The sequence below is a fragment of the Bufo bufo genome, chromosome 3 (genome assembly GCF_905171765.1).
Source record: "Bufo bufo chromosome 3, aBufBuf1.1, whole genome shotgun sequence".
Lineage (NCBI taxonomy): Eukaryota > Metazoa > Chordata > Amphibia > Anura > Bufonidae > Bufo > Bufo bufo.
The window spans coordinates 626,171,559-626,191,969 of NC_053391.1; the positions used below are offsets into that span (position 1 = coordinate 626,171,559).

The following is a 20,411-nucleotide window of genomic DNA, read 5'->3' on the forward strand; positions in this document are numbered from 1 at the left end:
GAAATACATCCAGGACCCTCTTGAATTCCTTTATTGTACTCACCATCACCACCTCCTCAGGCAGAGAGTTCCATAGTCTCACTGCTCTTACCGTAAAGAATCCTCTTCTATGTTTGTGTACAATCCTTCTTTCCTCCAGACGCAGAGGATGTCCCCTCGTCACAGTCACAGTCCTGGGGATAAATAGATGATGGGAGAGATCTCTGTACTGACCCCTGATATATTTATACATAGCAATTAGATCTACCCTCAGTCGTCTTTTTTTCTAAAGTGAATAACCCTAATTTTGATAATCTTTCAGGCTACTGTAGTTGCCCCATTCCAGTTATTACTTTAGTTGCCCTCCTCTGAACCCTCTCCAGCTCTGCTATGTCTGCCTTGTTCACAGGAGCCCAGAACTGTACACAGTACTCCATGTGTGGTGTGACTAGTGATTTGTAAAGTGGTAGGACTATGTTCTCATCACGGGCATCTATGCCCCTTTTGATGCAAACCATTATCTTATTGGCCTTGGTAGCAGCTGCCTGACACTGGTTTCTGCAGCTTAGTTTGCTGTTTATAAAAATTCCTAGGTCCTTTTCCATGTCAGTGTTACCCAGTGTTTTATCATTTAGTATGTACGGGTGACTTGCATTATTCCTTCCCATGTGCATAACCTTACATTTGTCAGTGTTAAACCTCATCTGCCACTTATCTGCCCAAGCCTCCAATCTATCCAGATCCCTCTGTAGTAGTATACTGTCCTCTTCCTTGTCAATTACTTTACACGGTTTAGTGTCAACTGCAAAAAATTATATTTTACTGTGCAAGCCTTCTACAAGATCATTAATAAATATATTGAAGAGAATAGGGCCCAATACTGACCCCTGAGGTACCTCACTAGTGACAGTGACCCAATCTGAGTGTATACCGTTAATACCCACCCTCTGTTTTCTATCATTGAGCCAGTTACTTACCCACATACAGAAGTTTTCTCCCAGTCCGAGCATTCTCATTTTATATACAACCTTTTATGTGGTACAGTGTCAAATGCTTTGGAGAAGTCCAGATACACGACATCCATTGATTCGCCATTGTCAAGTCTAGAACTTACCTCCTCATAGAAACAGATTAAATTAGTTTGACATAACCGATCCCTCATGAAGCCATGCTGATATGGCGTTATTTGCTTGTTTTCATTGAGATCCTCCAAGATAGCATCTCTTAGAAAACCTTTAAACAGTTTACCCAAAAACAGATGTTAAACTTACCAGCCTATAGTTTCCAGGCTCTGTTTTTGGACCCTTTTTTAATATTGGCACCACATTTACTATGGACCAATCCTGTGGAGCACTCCCTGTCAGTATAGAGTCTGTAAATATCAGAAATAAGGGTCTGGCTATGACATTACTTAATTCTCTTAGGATACAGGGGTGTATGCCATCCGGTCCTGGCGATTTGTCTACTTTAATCTTTTTAAGTCGCTGTTGTACTTCTTCCTGGGTCAGACAGGACACTTTTAATGGGGAATTTATTTTTACATTCTGCATTTCATCTGACAGTTTATTTTCCTCAGTGAATACATTGGAGAAAAAAATATTTATTAGCTTTTCTTTCTCCTCATCGCTGTCTGCAACTCCCCCCTCATTACTCTTTAAAGGGCCGACACCTTCAGATTTATACTTTTTACCATTTATATAATTGAAGAACATTTTAGGGTTAGTTTTACTCTCTTTGGCAATTAATCTCTCGGTCTCTAGTTTGGCGGCTTTTATTTTTTACATATTCTATTTTTTTCCTTATAGTTTTCCAGTGCTTCCTCGCTACCCTTTTGTTTTAGTGATTTAAATGCTTTCTTTTTGTCATTTATTGCCTTCTTTACAGTTTTATTTATCCATATTGGTTTCTTCTTGTTCCTTAACCTTTTATTCCCATAAGGTATGTACCTCTCACAATTAGATTTTAGGATGTTTTTAAAAATATCCCATTTTGTGGCTGTATTTTTATTTTTGAAGACTTTGTCCCAGTTAGTTAGGCCTATGGCAACTCTTAGTTGGCTAAAGTTTGCTTTTTTGAAGTTTGGTATTTTTGTTCCTCTCTGTAGAAACGCTTGTTTGAAGGATAATTGGAAGGTTATTAATTTATGGTCACTATTTCCCAGGTGTCCCCCAACCTGCACATCTGTTGTTCTGTCAGGCCTATTGGTTAATACTAAGTCCAGTATGGCCATCCCTCTAGTCGGGTCCTGAACCAGTTGGGAAAGGTAATTGTCTTTGGTTATTGCCAAGAACCTGTTTCCTTTATGAGATGTACAGGTTTCAGTTTCCCAGTCTATATCTGGGTAGTTGAAGTCCCCCATAATAACCACCTCATTATGATTTGCCGCCTGGTCTATCTCGTTTAGTAGTAGATTTTCTGGTGGTTTATAATAAACTCCTATTAGTAATTTATTATTATTTTTGCCTCCATGTATTTCTACCCACAGTGACTCCACATGTTCATGGGCTTTAGACAGGACTTTACATAAAGGCAGACTCTTCCCCCTCTCCGGTTTTGACGATCCTTTCTAAACAGACTGTAACCTTGTACATTAACCGCCCAGTCATAGCTATCATCCAGCCATGTTATTCCCACTATGTCATAGTTCTCCTCACACATCACTAATTCCAGCTCCCCAGTTTTATTAGTCAGGCTTCTGGCATTAGTATACATACATTTAAGAGGTTTATGTATATTTTTTACCCTACACCTTTCCTTCTGAACTGTTCTAGTCCCTCCTTCTATTCCTCCCCCAGTCCCACTACCTTGCCCCTGGTCTCTATCTGTACTATCTTCCCATCCTATAACGTAATTACCCTCCCCCAGTCCCTAGTTTAAACACTCCTCCAACCTTCTAGCCATCTTTCCCCCCAACACAGCTGCCCCTTCCCCATTGAGGTGCAGCCCATCCCTACGATAGAGCCTGTAGCCAACAGAGAAGTCGGCCCAGTTCTCCAGGAACCCAAACTCCTCCGTCCTAGACCAGTTCTTTAGCCACTTGTTAACCTCCCTAATCTCCCTAATTTCCTTGTAATAAACCCTGTTAATGCCTGTATCAAACAGCACTTGCACCCTAATAAGAACGGTTTGCTGGAATGACAGAGCTGTATAATGGCAAGGTGTAATAGGATTGTTCCTATTACCCAGTCAACCTCCCCTACTTAACCCTGTTCTACATAAATGCTGTGGAATGATTCCTCCCTATTCTTTCCCTGCACTTATAAATAGTTTTTTCACCACAATCAAGTCTTTCCTGTCACTGTCCCTAGCGCCTGCTGACGTCTCTCCCTGCACTAAGTACACTGTCTTCTAAGATGGCTGCAGCTATTTATAGGGCTGTGACATCACAGGGCTGGGTGGCTGCTGATTGGCTGCATGCATGGCATTATGGGTGATCCCGCCTTTCCAGAGTTCCTTTCTCCATGTCCTCACACGTACAGCAGCCATTGTAGGAAAAAATGCGATTCGTTACCACGAAGCACAAGGAAATTCACATGCAGCAGCCATTTTAGGAAAAAATGTGATTCATTACCAAGAAGAACGAGGAAATTTGACTTCGGTGCGAATAAAATTGTTCCTGAAATTCGGATCGAATTCCACTTCGTCAGCTTCGATTCGCTCATCTCTAATTATTAGTGTAGCTCCATGGAATTGCATTGGCGCTGATCCTTGTGTGGATCCACATGCCACTCCACAGCAGAGATCCATGTTTCAGCTGTGCATTATTTTTCTAATTCAGTGCAAAGCTGAACTTTTTGAACATAAATGTAAAGGGGCTTGTAAACTATGTAAAAACTATGAAGCTATCACTGAGTTTCTTAATCAGAGATGTCTCCAAGTTGGTTCCCTCTGTTCAGTCTTTTGCTTCTAGTGTAGCTATAGGTGGTGCAGAGGTAGATGTGGCACCTGTGCCCTGGTACTTAATTTATGCCAAATGCTTCTCTGCTACTTAAAGGGAGTCTGTCATGCAAAACTGATGACAACGTTAGGTAAAGAAAAAAGGGGGTCAGTCAGCACATCCCAAAGTGCAGGTACACGTTGCTATGGCTGAGAACAAGACTGTTAGACAAAACATGCAATGCAACAGCTCACTGCAAACCAAATAAAGTACAAAATTGCATCATAATTGCAAATGCTGAACTAATAAGTTAGAGATACTTGGCAAATCGTTTTGTACAAAATTATTTGAGCCCGTCTGCCGCACGTTAAGGCAATCTCTAGTTAGACGGGTTCCTAACACTAAATATACCTGTTATGTGCCATAGCGGCTATCATATAATTCAGAAAGTGCAGGTTCCACTTACATGCTGGATCCGCCTGAATTTCTGTCATTTTCGGTGCCAAAATGGCAGGGGTTAGAGACAGTACGGGGTGCGTTCTTAAATTAGGTGAGGTGACCTTTACAAATGTAGATGGCCTAATTCCAATCAGGAGCAGCACACGGCCAAGTTATGGATTAGGTCCAGTATTGTGTTTTGTTTTATTAAACTTGGGCACAAGTTTGATGTGGTTTTGCCTACTGTCAGTGAAAGTACGTCAGGGGGTTGCCTGGTGCAGAGATGCGACTTTTTGAAAACATTGCACAAGTTTGATGTGGTTTTGCCTACTGTCAGTGAAAGTACGTCAGGGGGTTGCCTGGTGCAGAGATGCGACTTTTTGAAAACATTGCACAAGTTTGATGTGGTTTTGCCTACTGTCAGTGAAAGTACGTCAGGGGGTTGCCTGGTGCAGAGATGCGACTTTTTGAAAACATTGCACAAGTTTGATGTGGTTTTGCCTACTGTCAGTGAAAGTACGTCAGGGGGTTGCCTGGTGCAGAGATGCGACTTTTTGAAAACATTGCACCAAATAAAGTAGACTTTAAACTATTCTACTCTGTAATCCTGACCAGCTTTCACACCAGTTCTTAAAAAGTGGCAAAGTTCATTAAAGGGAATCTGTCACTAGCATATTAGCAAAAAATTTTTTTGATGAATCCATGTGTAATAAAGTACATTATTTCCATATGTCTTGTTCTTTTTATTGTGAGTCTTGTAATTTCTTAAAAAAAACGCTTCTTATGATATGCAAATGAAGTTGTAAGGAGCCCAGAGGGGAGTTATTCTTTCTCCACGGTGCCCAGGAACGCCCCTCTGAAGTGCCGTGCCCGCCGAAATTTGAAAACTAAGAACTCCTCCAAGTTCAGCTAAATCGCCTCCCAGAGGCGCGGCTAATATGCTAATATGTTAGTATGCTAGTGACAGATTCCCTTTAAAAGTCTCAAATCTTTACCACAAATTGCAACAAAAAAAAAAATGCACAAACTGTTGCACACGACTTCCCTTGTGACATTCTTACACCACAAAACTGGCGTAGAAGATTTGATAAATATCCCCTATATTTTGCTAATGTGAATCTGTACTTTTAGATTCAGACCAAAAACTAAAAACTAATGATGAAAAAAGGTTGTAGAAATCCAGCTCCACTTTGATAAAGGAAAATAAATTTATTTTGCTTGCGGTAAAATCTCATCCATCAGTTACAAAAATAGCAGTCTTGTCTACGCGTTTCGGGCTACCAAAGACAAATTTCAGCCCTTCCTCATGACACGTGTGTCATGAGGAAGGGCTGAAATTTGTCTTTGGTAGCCCGAAACGCGTAGACAAGACTGCTATTTTTGTAACTAATGGATGAGATTTTACCGCAAGCAAAATAAATTTATTTTTCTTTATCAAAGTGGAGCTGGATTTCTACAACCTTTTTTCATATAATTACCCGTTGCCTGACTCGGGTTATCCGTGCTCACAGCTGAAGGAGGGGCAGGTGAGAGCTGCTGAACTTTCTCTTTTTCTCAAAAACTAATGATATACCAAAATAGATAACCCAGAATCTAGTTCATAAATTCATAGCCTTTACTATCATATAGTGTAAGCATCTGTTTGGATTAGGGGCCTCAGTCTTGTATACTGTGCTGTATATTCCATAGGAATGTCAGCTTGATGATGATGCTATGCAAAGCACTAAGATAAACCAAATACCAATATCAACTCAATTTAATGTCCCAGTTAACTCGGACTGAGACATTAAATTGAGTTGATATTTTACCACTATACCATTGACTCATTTGATATTTGTGTTAATGGCGCTGCGTTTAGTGAGTTGATATGTTCTATCTATTTATCATCTGATAAAGCACATTATTCTATATCATTTTGTATATCATTTTGTTATTTTTGGTATTTATGGTAGGTTATCACCAATATAGTTTGAGATCGCCTAATAACAGCTGGCCAATCAGGGCCAGGAGGTTCCTGGTACGGGATCGCCCTTATCGGGGCGGCTATTCCACCTTGTAGGCAGGGTCTACATTTTAGGGTGAGAATTAGGGATATTTTCCCATTTACTAATCCACCCATACCTATGCCTACAAAACTGCCCTATGTACCATTATTGATTTTTTGTTATTGTTTTTTCACCATATTGATTTATTATTTTGGGTTATTGTTTAATTGATAGATATTAAAGGCTACATTTTAAAGGTAGGACTGTGCAGGGGGGGTTAAGGGAGATGATTTTCCAGGCTGATGTGTACTATAGTTTTTCACAGCTGAGACATTAACTACCACAGTCTGTGAATTATGAGTTGGTTATATACTACCTACATTAACTGTACCCTCTGACGGGTTAATGTCTCAGCTGTGAAAAACTATAGTACACATCAGCCTGGAAAATCATCTCCCTTAACCCCCCGCCGTGCACAGTCCGCGGCTGACAGGCACAGGGCCTGGGAGATCTCAGTGGTGCGCTCATTGGTCAGCAGGGATAGGGGGGTGAGGTGAGATCCGACCTGTGATTGGCCAAGTGGCCAAAGGGCTGGGCACTGGAGTAGTGAGCGGTGAGAGGTACTGAGGGTCTCCTCACTGAAGCGGTGACGTGCGGCATCCTCAGCTGTGGAGCTGGTGGCGTCATTGTCTGATGTGTGCGCTGCCTTGCCGCAGCTGCCGTCTGTGCGTCTTATATGCAGATTTATTGTACAGTGCTTCTTAAAATAATAGCCTGGTTTATTGGTGACAAATGGGCAAATTCAACATTTATAGGAAAAGTATGGTTCGTGGCATACAAGAAGAGAATAGAACATTATGTTCTTGAGGAGGCAGCCACCTAGCACGTACAAATGGGTATAGGCCTGTGCCTACCTATTGGCAGGGAAAATGAGTCATGCTGCCCATACTGATGCTCAGAACAGAGCACAGAGGACTTTTTTACTATGGAGGGGGCACAAAGGACTTTATTACTGTGAAGGGGGCACAGTGGGCATTATTACTGTGAAGGGGGCACAATGGGCATTATTATTATAAAGGGTGCACATAGAGGGCTTTAGAAATGTGAAAGGGGCACAGAGAGGGCATAACTACTGTGAGGGGGCACAATGTGGGCATAACTACTGTGAGAGGGCACAATGTTAGCATAACTACTGTGAAGGGGCACACATCTGTACAAAACTACTGTGAAGGTTGTACAATGAGGGCAATACTACTGTGAGGGGGTACAATTTTTTTAAAGTATGGGGGGAGGGGGTGCCAAAGAAAGGACCCGCCCCGGGTGCCAATCACCCTAGGCAGACCATTGATTCAAGTTATAGTTATAGAATGGACATGGACATAAAGTCCAGACCTTTAGCTTTCATTTGAGGGTATCCACATTAAAATTGGATGAAGGGTTTACGAGTTTCAGCTCCTTTACCTGTGGCACCCTGTTTTTAAAGGGATCAAAAGTAATTGGACAATTGACGCAGGTGTGGGCAATTCCTTCATTATTGCATTCTCAATTAAGCACATAAAAGGCCTGGAGTTGATTTGAGGTGTGGTGCTTGCATTTTGAAGATTTTGCTGAGAAGTAAACATGCGGTCAAAGGAGCTCTCCATGCAATTGAAACAAGCCATCCTTCATCTGCGAAAACAGAAAAAAACCATCCGAGAAATTGCTACACTATTAGAAGTGGCAAAATCTACAGTTTGGTACATCCTGAGAAAGAAAAAAAGAAAGAAAGAAAGCAAGCACTGGTGACTTCAACAATGCAAAAAGACCTGGACGCCCACGGAAGACAACAGTGGTGGATGATCACAGAATAATTACCACGGTGAAGAGAACCCCCCTTCACAACAGCCAACCAAGGGAACAACGCTCTCCAGGATATAGGCGTATCAATATCCAAATCTACCATAAAGAGAAGACTGCATGAAAGTACAGTGTCTCACAAAAGTGAGTACACCTCTCACATTTTTGTAAATATTTTATTAGATCATTTCATGGCACAACACTCAAGATATGACACTTTGATACAATGTAAAGTAGTCAGGGTACAGCTTGTATAACAGTGTAAGTTTGGTGTGCCCTCAAAATAACTCAACACTCATTAATGTCTAAACCACTGGCAACAAAAGTGAGTACACCCCTAAGTGAAAATGTCCCCCATTATTTTCCAGCACTGCCTTAATTTTCTTGGGCATAGAGTTCACTAGAGCTTCACAGGTTGCCACTGGAATCCTCTTCCGCTTCTCCATGATGACAGAGCTGGTGGATGTTAGAGACCTTGCGCTCCTCCACCTTCCGTTTGAGGATGCCCACAGATGCTTAATAGGGTTTTGGTCTGGAGACATGCTTGGCCAGTCCAGCAACTTTACCCTCAGTTTCTTTAGTAAAGCAGTGGTCATTTTGGAGGCATTTGGGGTCGTTATCATGTTGGAATACTGCCCTATGGCCCAGTTTCCGAAGGGAGGGGATCATGCTCTGCTTCAGTATGTCACAGTACATGTTGGCATTCATGGTTCCCTCAATGAACTATAGCTCCCCACAGTCAGCAGCACTCATGCAGCCCCAAACCATGACACTGCCACCATCATGCTTGACTGTAGGCAAGACAGACTTGTCTTTTTACTCCTCACCTGGTTGCCACCACATATGCTTGACACCATCTGAGCCAAATAAGTTTATCTTGGTCTCCTCAGACTACAGGACATGTGTCACGGTCCCTCAGGTGACTGATGTCAGGAAATCAAGGAGATTGGCTGAGCGTGGAGGAATCTAACAGCCTCCTTGATTTCTCTTGATTCAGTGTTGATAGGGTTAATGATAGGGTTAATGACCACTTCCCTTTTCTCAGCTGTTGCTCAGTGGTCATTACTTCTACCCTTTATAGTCTCACCCCACCCTTCTGACTATGCGGTTGATAGCTTCATTTGGGTTTGGCTGAGCTGGTGTGAGATCCTCTCTGGTGTTCCAGTTCTTCCATCTCTACAGAAGTTAAGTGTCGCGTTTGTTTGTATTTGTTATATTTCCTGTTGTTGTATCTGGGACTGAGACAGAGACTTCCATTCGTCCGGGGAGGAAGGGGTTGTCTCTGGTCCTATACCTATTCCAGGGCCTTATAGGGAAATAATTTTTTAGGTATCCTGCTTATGAATATTCCTACCTTCAAAGTCTATTCATATTGATAGGTAGTCAGGGCCCAGATTAGGGTTGTCTAAAAGGTGACCTGTTTCTTCCCTAGTTTCCAGGCCCAGTTACTGTTCCCCTTCCCTCCTGTGTTCAGTGTGGAGGTTCCCCTCACAATGATCGTGACAACATGTTTCCAGTAATCCATGTCCTTAGTCTGCTTGTCTTCAGAAAACTGTTTGCAGGCTTTCTTGTGCATCATCTTTAGAAGAGGCTTCCTTCTGGGACGACAGCCATGCCGACCAATGTGATGCAGTGTGCGATGTATGGTCTGAGCACTGACAGGCTAACCCCCCCCCACACACACACACACACACACACCAATAGAATGCAGTGCTGGCAGCACTCATACGTCTACTTTGAAAAGACAACCTCTGGATATGACACTGAGCACGTGCACTCAACTTCTTTGGTCGACCATGGCGAGGCCTGTTCTGAGTGGAACCTGTCTTGTTAAATTGTTGTATGGTCTTGGCCACCATGCTGCAGCTCAGTTTCAGGGTGTTGACAATATTCTTATAGCCAAGACAATCTTTATGTAGAGCAACATTTCTTTTTTTCAGATCCTCAGAGTTCTTTGCCATGAGGTGCCATGTTGAACTTCCAGTGACCAGTATGAGAGAGTGTAAGAGCGATAACACCAAATTTAACACACCTGCTCCCCATTCACACCTGAGACCTTGTAACACTAAGGAGTCAAATGACACCGGGAAGGGAAAATGGCTAATTGGGCACAATTTGGCCATTTTCACTTGGGGTGTACTCACTTTTGTTGCCAGTGGTTTAGATATTAATGACTGTGTGTTGAGTTATTTTGAGGGCACTCCAAATTTACACTATTATACAAGCTGTACAATGACTACTTTACATTGTATCATATCTTCATAAAATATCATAAAAGTTACATATTTTTACATATTTACAAAAATGTGAGGCGTGTACTCATTTTTGTGAGATACTGTAAATACAGAGGGTTCACCGCAAGCCACTCATAAGCCTCAAGAATAAAAAAGGCTAGATTGGACTTTGCTAAAAAAAAAAATCTTAAAAAACCAGCACACTTCTGGAAGAACATTCTTTGGACAGATGAAACCAAGATCAACCTCTACCAGAATGGTGGAAAGAAAAAAGTATGGCGAAGGCACGGTACAGATCATGATCCGAAGCATACCATCATCTGTAAAACACGGCAGAGGCAGTGTGATGACTTGGGCATGCATGGCTGCCGGTGGCACTAGGTCCCTAGTGTTTATTGATGATGTGACACAGGACAGAAGCAGCCGGATGAATTCTGGGGTTTTCAGAGACATACTGTGTGCTCAAATCCAGCCAAACTGATTGGTCAGCGTTTCATAATACAGATGGACAATGACCCAAAACATAAAGCCAAAGCAACCCAGGAGTTTTATAAAGCAAAGAAGACTAAACTTCAGACAGAAAGGCCACAAACAAACAGCAACTGAAAACTGCGGCAGTAAAGGCCGAGCATTAAAAAGGAGGAAACACAGCGTCTGGTGAGGTCCATGAGTTCAAGACTTCAAGCAGTCATTGCCAACAAAGGGTTTTCAACTAAGTATTAGATTTTTTTTTTACAATTATTTGATTTGTCCAATTACTTTTGAGCCCCTGAAATGAAGGGATTGAGTTCCTCACATTTTGTTCAACCTACTGAATTAAAGCTGAAAGTCTGAACTTCAACAGCATCTGAATAGTTTTGTTCAAAGTCCATTGTGGTAATGTACAGAACAAAAATTCGAAAAATGTTGTCTCTGTCCAAATATACACTCACCTAAAGAATTATTAGGAACACCATACTAATACGGTGTTGGACCCCCTTTTGCCTTCAGAACTGCCTTAATTCTACGTGGCATTGATTCAACAAGGTGCTGATAGCATTCTTTAGAAATGTTGACCCATATTGATAGGATAGCATCTTGCAGTTGATGGAGATTTGAGGGATGCACATCCAGGGCACGAAGCTCCCGTTCCACCACATCCCAAAGATGCTCTATTGGGTTGAGATCTGGTGACTGTGGGGGCCATTTTAGTACAGTGAACTCATTGTCATGTTCAAGAAACCAATTTGAAATGATTCGAGCTTTGTGACATGGTGCATTATCCTGCTGGAAGTAGCCATCAGATGATGGATACATGTTCTCATTCTGTTTACGCCAAACTCGGACTCTACCATTTGAATGTCTCAACAGAAATCGAGACTCATCAGACCAGGCAACATTTTTCCAGTCTTCAACAGTCCAATTTTGGTGAGCTCGTGCAAATTGTAGCCTCTTTTTCCTATTTGTAGTGGAGATGAGTGGTACCCAGTGGGGTCTTCTGCTGTTGTAGCCCATCCGCCTCAAGGTTGTGCGTGTTGTGGCTTCACAAATGCTTTGCTGCATACCTCGGTTGTAACGAGTGGTCATTTCAGTCAACGTTGCTCTTCTATCAGCTTGAATCAGTCAGCCCATTCTCCTCTGACCTCTAGCATCCACAAGGCATTTTTGCCCACAGGACTGCCGCATACTGGATGTTTTTTCCTTTTCACACCATTCTTTGTAAACCCTAGAAATGGTTGTGCATGAAAATCCCAGTAACTGAGCAGATTGTGAAATACTCAGACCGGCCCGTCTGGCACCAACAACCATGCCACGCTCAAAATTGCTTAAATCACCTTTCTTTCCCATTCTGACATTCAGTTTGGAGTTCGAGAGATTGTCTTGACCAGGACCACACCCCTAAATGCATTAAAGCAACTGCCATGTGATTTGTTGACTAGATAATTGCATTAATGAGAAATAGAACAGGTGTTCCTAATAATTCTTTAGGTGAGTGTATATGGACCTAACTGTATATCCAAGTAATGTTTCTACTTTGTTTTATTCAGCTTTGTTCCATTAAGGCTACATTCACATAACCGTAAGTGTTTTGCGGTACGCACATGGCCGGTGCTATATAGAAAATGCCTATTCTATTCCACGATTGCAGACAAGAATAGGACACGCTCTATATTTTTGCGGGGCCACAAAAGGAACAGAAGTGAATTGAAAATGAATGGGTCCGCACCTGTTCCGCAAAATTGTGGAATGGATGCGGATCCATTCATACGGCCGTTTGAATGTAGCCTTAGTGAAGAGCCAACCATGCTATTAAGGCAACCTATGTGCATATTCTTTAAAATATCAGCATTAAAGGAGTCCTCCAAGATAGGGGTGAATATTTGATAACCTTTTGTCATTATATCTGTTAACGAATAAAAATCTTTCAAATATAGGTATTTTCTTGGTAAAAAACTGTTTCCATTGCTGTGGCCCACTACTTCCCACACTACTGGTCATCTGTTTACCACACTGGTTAGTGATGTTGCATCCATAGTGATATCCTTGAGTGCCATAATAGCTCTCCATGGTCATGTAACAAAGACACTACTACTGATCATGTCACTACCTGTATCCACTACTGGGAGCATTGGTTACACTAGGGCACACACACACAGCAAACAGCCTCCAGGACGGCTAGACAGATGTTTGATTGGCCACCTAGCACAAGCAGCTCTCAAAGTTTTGTTGTCCACCATCCAGACACAGGTGACACCTTTATTACACCCGTGTCTCTGCCCAGACCATTTCAAGGCATTTAGCAGAAGGAAATTTGGCTCAGTGGTATCATAAACTACAAACTGGTCCACTACAGACTGTAACTGTATCACCTTTAGGGACATATCCACGTTCGATTTGGGATCTTACAAGGGTTGGGTTCTAGTATGAAAACCTCGTGGTGAGCAATTCAATCCTGCCTTTGCTGTGGAGTGACACGTTGCCCCAACTGCTGGTGTGATGATCTGAGGAGACATCACATATGACAGTCGGTCACCCCTAGTGCTGACACAAGGGACACTGACAGCACAGTGATATGTGCAGGACATCCTGCGGCCACATGGGTTCCTGTTATGGCAGGATCTACAACGGGCATTTTTCAGCTAAATAATGCTCTCCTATACACCGCAAGGATTTCCCAGAAATATCTGCACTAGATTGCAATACTTCCTTGGCCTGTCCGGTCGCCAGTTGAGATTTAAGGGACACCAGTTTCAGCAACCTACAAATGTGCAGGATCTAGAGCAGGGGTGCACAACCTGCAGCCCTCGATACCATTCTGTGTGGCCCTCAACCATCTGTGGCTGCTCACATGTATCTTTTATGTATTTTCCCATTAGATGGGAGTACTAGAAGTATATCTAGACATTTAGGCATCTAGGCATTTATGATATATACTGTATGTTCAATATGCGATAAATATAGTATTTCAGTTGGTAATACCGCCGAAGCCCTTGGAATTTGTTCAGACTGACAATGTGACCCCCAACCAGAAAAGATATATGGGTCTTAATATAACAAATGGATGGACCCATTACGTGCCTGTCTGTTATCACAATGCAATGACACAGACTATTTAGTAACTGGGATGAGCAAATGTTTATTGAAGTATTTAGTACATGAAGTATAATGTGGTCTGATATTAGTTATATCTGGATTGTGGCGTTCGGTACAGAAAAACAATAGCAACTCATGGACTGAAAACAAACTCCTTAGGCTACTTTCACACTAGCGTTTTTTCTGGATCCGGCAGGGTTCAACAAAAACGCTTCCGTTACTGATAATACAACCATCTGCATCTGTTATGAACGGATCCAGTTGTATTATCTTTAACATTGACAAGACGGATCCGTTTGAACTCCATTGAAAGTCAATGGAAGATGGATCTGTTTCTATTGTGTCAGATAAAACTTGTGTTGGGGTTCATGACGGAACCGTTTTTTTCCATTTTTCCCAGGACGGAAAGCAAAATACAACATGTTGCGGTTTGCTCTCCGGTCTAGGAACGCAACTAAACGGAACGGAATGAATTTTGGAGCACTCCATGCTGTTCAGTTCAGTTTTGTCCAGATTGACAATGAAAGTGTGAAAGTACCCTTAGTTGGTGATACTTATCAAGTATGAAAAAAAATATTGTCAGAAATGACAGCTGATAGTCAACATCAGATTATGAATGTCCTTTTCCAACCACAGAGAACGACTGCTAAAGGCTGTATTACACTGGCAGATTTTCTGCTAGATAATAGCTAACGAGCGTTCGTAGTAAAACCCGTTAGCGATCATCTGGCAGTGTAATAAGGCCGCCGATATTCTGATGAATCGTAATCTTTCAGCATCGGGCAACCGTAATCTTTCAGCATGCTAAAAGATCATGATTTGCAAACAACTAGACAGCATGGGGACGAGCCATGGTATAACGATCGCTCTTTCCCATGCTGTGGAGGAGATTGTTGCATGTAATAGCAGCTTGCAATTGCCAGGAAGGAATGATTCCCTACAGACAATCACCTGTATGATCGCTAGGTCTAATACAGGCTTTAAGAGTCTTCAGCATGCCAGCTCAAGAAGATGAACATCCAAATGATATCTTACTTGGCTCAACTTGGTCAAAAAGGCCAAATGCCTGACCGCCAAGTGCAGATTCAGGACCTCCATTTTTTAGCCAGTCTTTTTGTTGGAGGACATATTGATAACCCACTAATTTATATGGGATCTGTGTAATTCTTCATCTCTCCAGCTGTAGGGAAATTAAACATTTGATGCTAGGTTTCTTCATAGAGGACAGCTGATTGCAGGGTATCCCAGTAGAAGTATACTCTGTAATCAGCCTATTGTCAGGAGACCCTTGAAACAAAAAGGGATTGTCCAAAGCGCGTAATCCCTAATCTCGTGGTGGTTTGTTAAACCCAAATGTTTTCTGAGATGATAATCTGCTGTGTCATTTCTTTTGTGTCGTTACTAGGGTTGTTGCGGGTATTGAAATTTCGATACCCAATAGATACTTTTGTCCCGGTATCGATACGATACCGGGATTTCCATTTTTTTGATACTGGGCTGCGCTGCTGCGCAGTCTAGTATCACAGAACATGAGCGCGCTGCTGTCAGCGCGCTCATGTTCCCTCAGCAGCACAGGGGAGAAGGAAGCAGTCTCTCCCTCCCCCTGTGCTGCTGCTGCCGCTGCCACCATTGGGGAGAGAGGGGCGGAGGTGGGGCGGGCGCACTGCACCACCAATGATAGGACTTTTCGTCTGTCCGGACTTTAAGTAGCAGGCTACATAGAGCGGCGTCCGGGGATGTCCCAGCACTTACTATTATTCCTGGGTGCCGCTCCGTTCACCCGCTGTGCTCCTGTGCCCCATTACTGTCTCCTGCTCCATATGCTAATTACTATCGGAGCAATGGGGAGGAGACATCAGCTTCTCTCCTGGGCGTTCCTTCTCTCTGCGCTGCTCTGCGATTGGACAGCGCTACAGCCAGGGAAAAGGAATGGCCACTAGAGAAGCTAATGTCTCCTCCCCATTGATCCGATAGTAATTAGCATATGGAGCAGGAGACAGTAATGGGGCACAGCGGGCGAACGGAGCGGCACCCAGGAATAGTAGTAAGTGCTGGGACATCTCTGGGCGCCGCTCTGTGTAGCCTGCTACTTAACAAAGTCCGAACCCATTTAAGGTGGTCTTTAACTTTTAATACAGAAGGCAGGTGCCGGCAGCAGAATCGCATAGCCGGCAACCTGCCTTTGACAGAGAGCTGCGATCAGCGGCAGTTAACCCCTCAGGTGTGGCACCTGAGGGGTTAGCTGCTGCTGATCTGCTGCCGGCACCCGCCTCCTGTATTAAAGGTTAATTATCATTGGTGGCACAGTGTGCCCACCTCCCCCAGTATTATAATCATTGGTGGCAGTGGCCACAGGGTCCCCTCCCTCCTCCTCATTGGTGGTGCATTGGCAGCTTCTGATCGGAGCCCCAGCAATGCAATTCTGGGGCTCCGATCGGTTACCATGGCAGCCAGGACGCTACTGAAGCCCTGGCTGCCATGGTAATCTCTCTGCTGCTGTGTGCACAGAGCAGCAGGGAGAGTGTGAGGTCCTATTCACCCTAATAGAGCTCTATCAGGGTAAATAGAACAAGGGATGAAAAGATCCCAGGATAGTTATTAAATAAACTGTAAAAAAAAAAAAAGTTAAAAAAAAACACCAAAATATTAAAGTATAAATCACCCCCTTTCCCAATTTTACATATGAAATATATTAACCATAAATAAATAAACATCGCCCACGTCCGAAAAGTCCAAACTATTAAAATATAAAAAAAATTTATGCGGTGAATGCCTGAACTGAAAAAAAATATATAAAATGCGCGATTCACCATTTTTTAAATGTGGAATGCACGTGACTTTTTTAATTTGTTTATTTTCGCATGGTATCGAGTATCACAATACTTTTTTATGGTATCGAAATCTAATAAAAAAAATTGGTATCGCAACAACCATGACATTTTATCACATATATTGAGTCTTAAATATCGTTTTACTGCAGACCTCTGGCCTATTTTGCCCTAAGGCATCAGTTTATCTGTAGTGGAAAAATGTTCTTCACTTGTGTAAATGTAACATCCTTTTAATATCATTAGATCCTGCATAATGGTACTTACAGTGTAGCACACCAGGCCAATAAATCACTCTGATGTTCTGGATGCAGCACTCAGTCATAGATGTTGTGGTCCATTACATTTATGACCCTGACAGAAATGAAGATATAAAACACACTTATGTGGAAATGTCCATAATTGTAACTTCTTCCAGCGAGCTGAGAAACAACACCGATGGGAGATGATAACTGTTATAATCCATGGAATAATGAAAGATTTCATATACCTTCTCTTTCACATATGTCTAACATCCTCTTTGGAAAAAAAAAACAGGCGGTTGATAAAAGGCTCTGTTCATTCTGGCATCATGGCTTACGTTTTTGCAGGAGCCATGACAGATCCAAGCATAATGGATTCCATTGACTTATAAATGGTCCGTCATGTTTCCATCGGGTTTCTGTTCTTTATTGGAATGTATGGTGCAGTAGACCAGGGACCAATGGAAATCTGATGCAATGGACCCAAAATGCCACTTTAAAGAAAGCCTTACTAAGCAGCAGCAAAAGGAAGCTATAGTATTTCCCATAAGTACTTTTACAGTCCTTAATGAGGGAATAACCATTAATTCGGTGGAGGTCTAGTTGGTGGGACCACCGCCAATGACAAGAATGGTAGACCCATTCCCTACGTTTTAATGGAATGCTTTGGGACTGCTGAACATAGCCGAGAACAGCGTGGTGGTGTGCTTGACCAGCTCCCCATTCAAATGGAAGACACATCATTAGTGGGGGTCCCAATGGTTGAACCCCCACCACCAATTTAACAGTTAACAATCCAGTGGATAGGGGAAAGCTTGTACTAAAGGGAATACCCATTTGTTGTTGTCAAGAGTTGATGGAGTTCCCATTGCTTTCATTGGAATAGAAATGGACTTTAATTAAACTAAAGGGGCAGCGCCACAGACCCTTCATTTGAGTGACCTGTGGGGTTTCAGCTCAGAGAACCATATTAATAATATACTCTAACACAGGAATGGGACTGACAAACCTGAGAATGCTCCGGTGAGCCCAGGTTTTTATTTAGTAATAGGCTCCAGCCTAAAGACGGCCCATGAGCACCAACATAGGGCAGTACCAATATGAAGCTGACAGTGGATCACTTGCTGCTGGGTATTATAACTTTTTGGGTTATTTTACATTCATCTATTAATCCTTAAAGGGCTTATGCTATGATTGATGTTTAAAATGAAAATCAGACATCCTATAGTACATGACAATCTCTTTCTAACAAGCTAGAACCAGCCCGGTACCTCACATGGATCCAGAGATCCCCACATTCACTGCTCCAGTTGCTCTTCTAAATTATCTTCAGCCTGGCAGGTAACAGGACGTGTCCTTTATGCTGCAGCTCTCTCCATGTAACTGCCACAACTTCTAACAGAACATATGGCTGGTGTCAGTTGAAGAACAACTGAGCACGTGCGACCAGCTCAGTGAGATGGACAAAAAATAAAGATACATTTTATTGAGTAACTCACTGGTTATACAACATTTTTAATTACATGCAATTACAAAAATATTCAGATCTAGGTGCTGGTTTGAAAAATGTAGAATACAACCCCTTTATTTCAGGTGGACTTAATAGCTAAGTACACCTTTGGGGGCAATTTCTTTTATTAGTGCATTGTACTCATTTATGAGCTAAAAATCTTTTTTTCAATTGGTCTTTGTTAAAAATATGGAGCCCTGTTTTCTGTACAGATCTGGGATGCTCTAGAAGCAGCCTCTGGATTTTCTCTCTTTTCCGTCAGCCAGCTCAGCTGACGGCTCCTTATCTCTGATTTCTGACCTTATAAACACTCATTAAAGCTCAATCTTACTGATAAGAATGTGGCTTAAATAAGTGTTTATGACCTTAGTAATTTACAGATAAGGTTTATTGAATAATCGTCACAAAGGGAAAGTAGGAATCACACAGATAGAAAAAGAGTTAACCCTTTGTGACAGAACGGCTCAATATTTTTAATAAAGACCAATTTAAAAAAAAATGAATTTTAACCCTAAATTGATAAAATCCAATCATAAAAAAAATTGTCCTCGAAGGTGTACATAGCCTTTAAACTAAAGTATGCAGTAGGACATTATCTCAGTGACTATTTTACAGGATGTTAATGGGAAATGTGCTTCAATATGCTATGTTAAAGCAGTTGAATGAGATGAAATAAACTGCTTGTTTCCAGACACAGCGCCACTCTTTTCCATAGGCTGTGTGCAGTATTGCAACTCAATATCATCCGCCTGAACATGGAACGGCTACATTTTTCTAATAAGATACAACCCCTTTAAGACTAAGCAGCATGCTGCAAGCTACTTATTACCAGTATTACAGAAAGACAGCATCATTTCTATCGAAAGAATAGATGCATATTTTCAATTTTATTCACTGGCTTCTTGCTCGGTTTTGGATGTATTTCTTAGCTGGTAATTTGCATTCTCTTTTCATGATGCCAAATACTTTCTGACCATTCATAGAGGCATAATCTGTGGCAATCATTTATGGTGCAGTTTGACAGAGGTCAAGACTTTACTTCTAATTACAGTGGGTGAGATATTATTTACTGGGTTCTACACATTTTGAGCGTTGATGTTCTCTCGGTTCTTTCCAAGAAGGTTTCATCTCATTTTTGGATGGAGCTGATCACATAGTACAAGCATTCTCCAGGCGGCCTGGAACAAAGGGAGAATGAAAAGGCATGTAATCTGCAGGCACGCTCAAAAATGCCTACTTATAGGCCGAGTCTATTCAAGAGAGAATAAAGCATTCATGAGCTGTTCCACTGCTGTATGAAAACATTTCCTGTGGCATTTTAATCTATCATTGTAAACATCTTGGTCTCTTCGGCTGCCAAACACGTCAGCTGCCTTCTATTTGGGAACAGAAGCCGAGATACACATTATGTCATCCACATATAACAACAGAAATGTCAGCCTTATCAATTCTGAAGCTCGACTATTCTCCTCTTCTACTAGGATCCTTTGTACTTTTCAAACAGTAAAAAAGTTAAGATCAGCTCCCGCCCAAAGCATGATAAACTCCTGCCCTTGATAATGTGAATGTCTATTTAGATTAGCGATGATTACCAGCGAACAATTGCATAACTTGGATACGTGGCATCTGAGAACATTTCTAAAGCAAATTTTATGACTGAAAGTAGGGTGGTGAGGCTGGTGGCCTCTATATTTTGTCTGAGACAGAAGGTGCATTGACTGGGAAGATATTTGACCTTGGAAACTATCTGGTCCCTTAGGAAAGCTGTAAGTCTACCTAGCCATATGTTGAGGAGCACTTTGGTTCTCACCATGAGCTAAACCTACTAGGTCTTGAAGTCACAGGGTGAGTACTTACTGAATTCTTGTCTAGAAGGCCCTCCAAAGATCAGCTAGAACCTATATATTTA

At 42.1% G+C, this 20,411-nt stretch overlaps 1 protein-coding gene across 5 annotated transcripts in view; it reads left to right on the forward strand.

The window, feature by feature from the left end:
- Positions 1-20,411, forward strand: part of STARD13 (StAR related lipid transfer domain containing 13) — a 285,728-nt gene that overhangs the window by 153,748 nt on the left and 111,569 nt on the right. The window contains exon 1 of one of the 5 annotated variants that reach the window (XM_040426136.1): positions 20,293-20,347. The exons of the other annotated variants lie outside the window; for them this stretch is intronic. The gene's annotated coding sequence lies outside the window, so the exon portion shown is untranslated. Of the gene's footprint in view, positions 1-20,292; positions 20,348-20,411 lie in introns of those variants that run through there. 5 annotated transcript variants of the gene reach the window in all.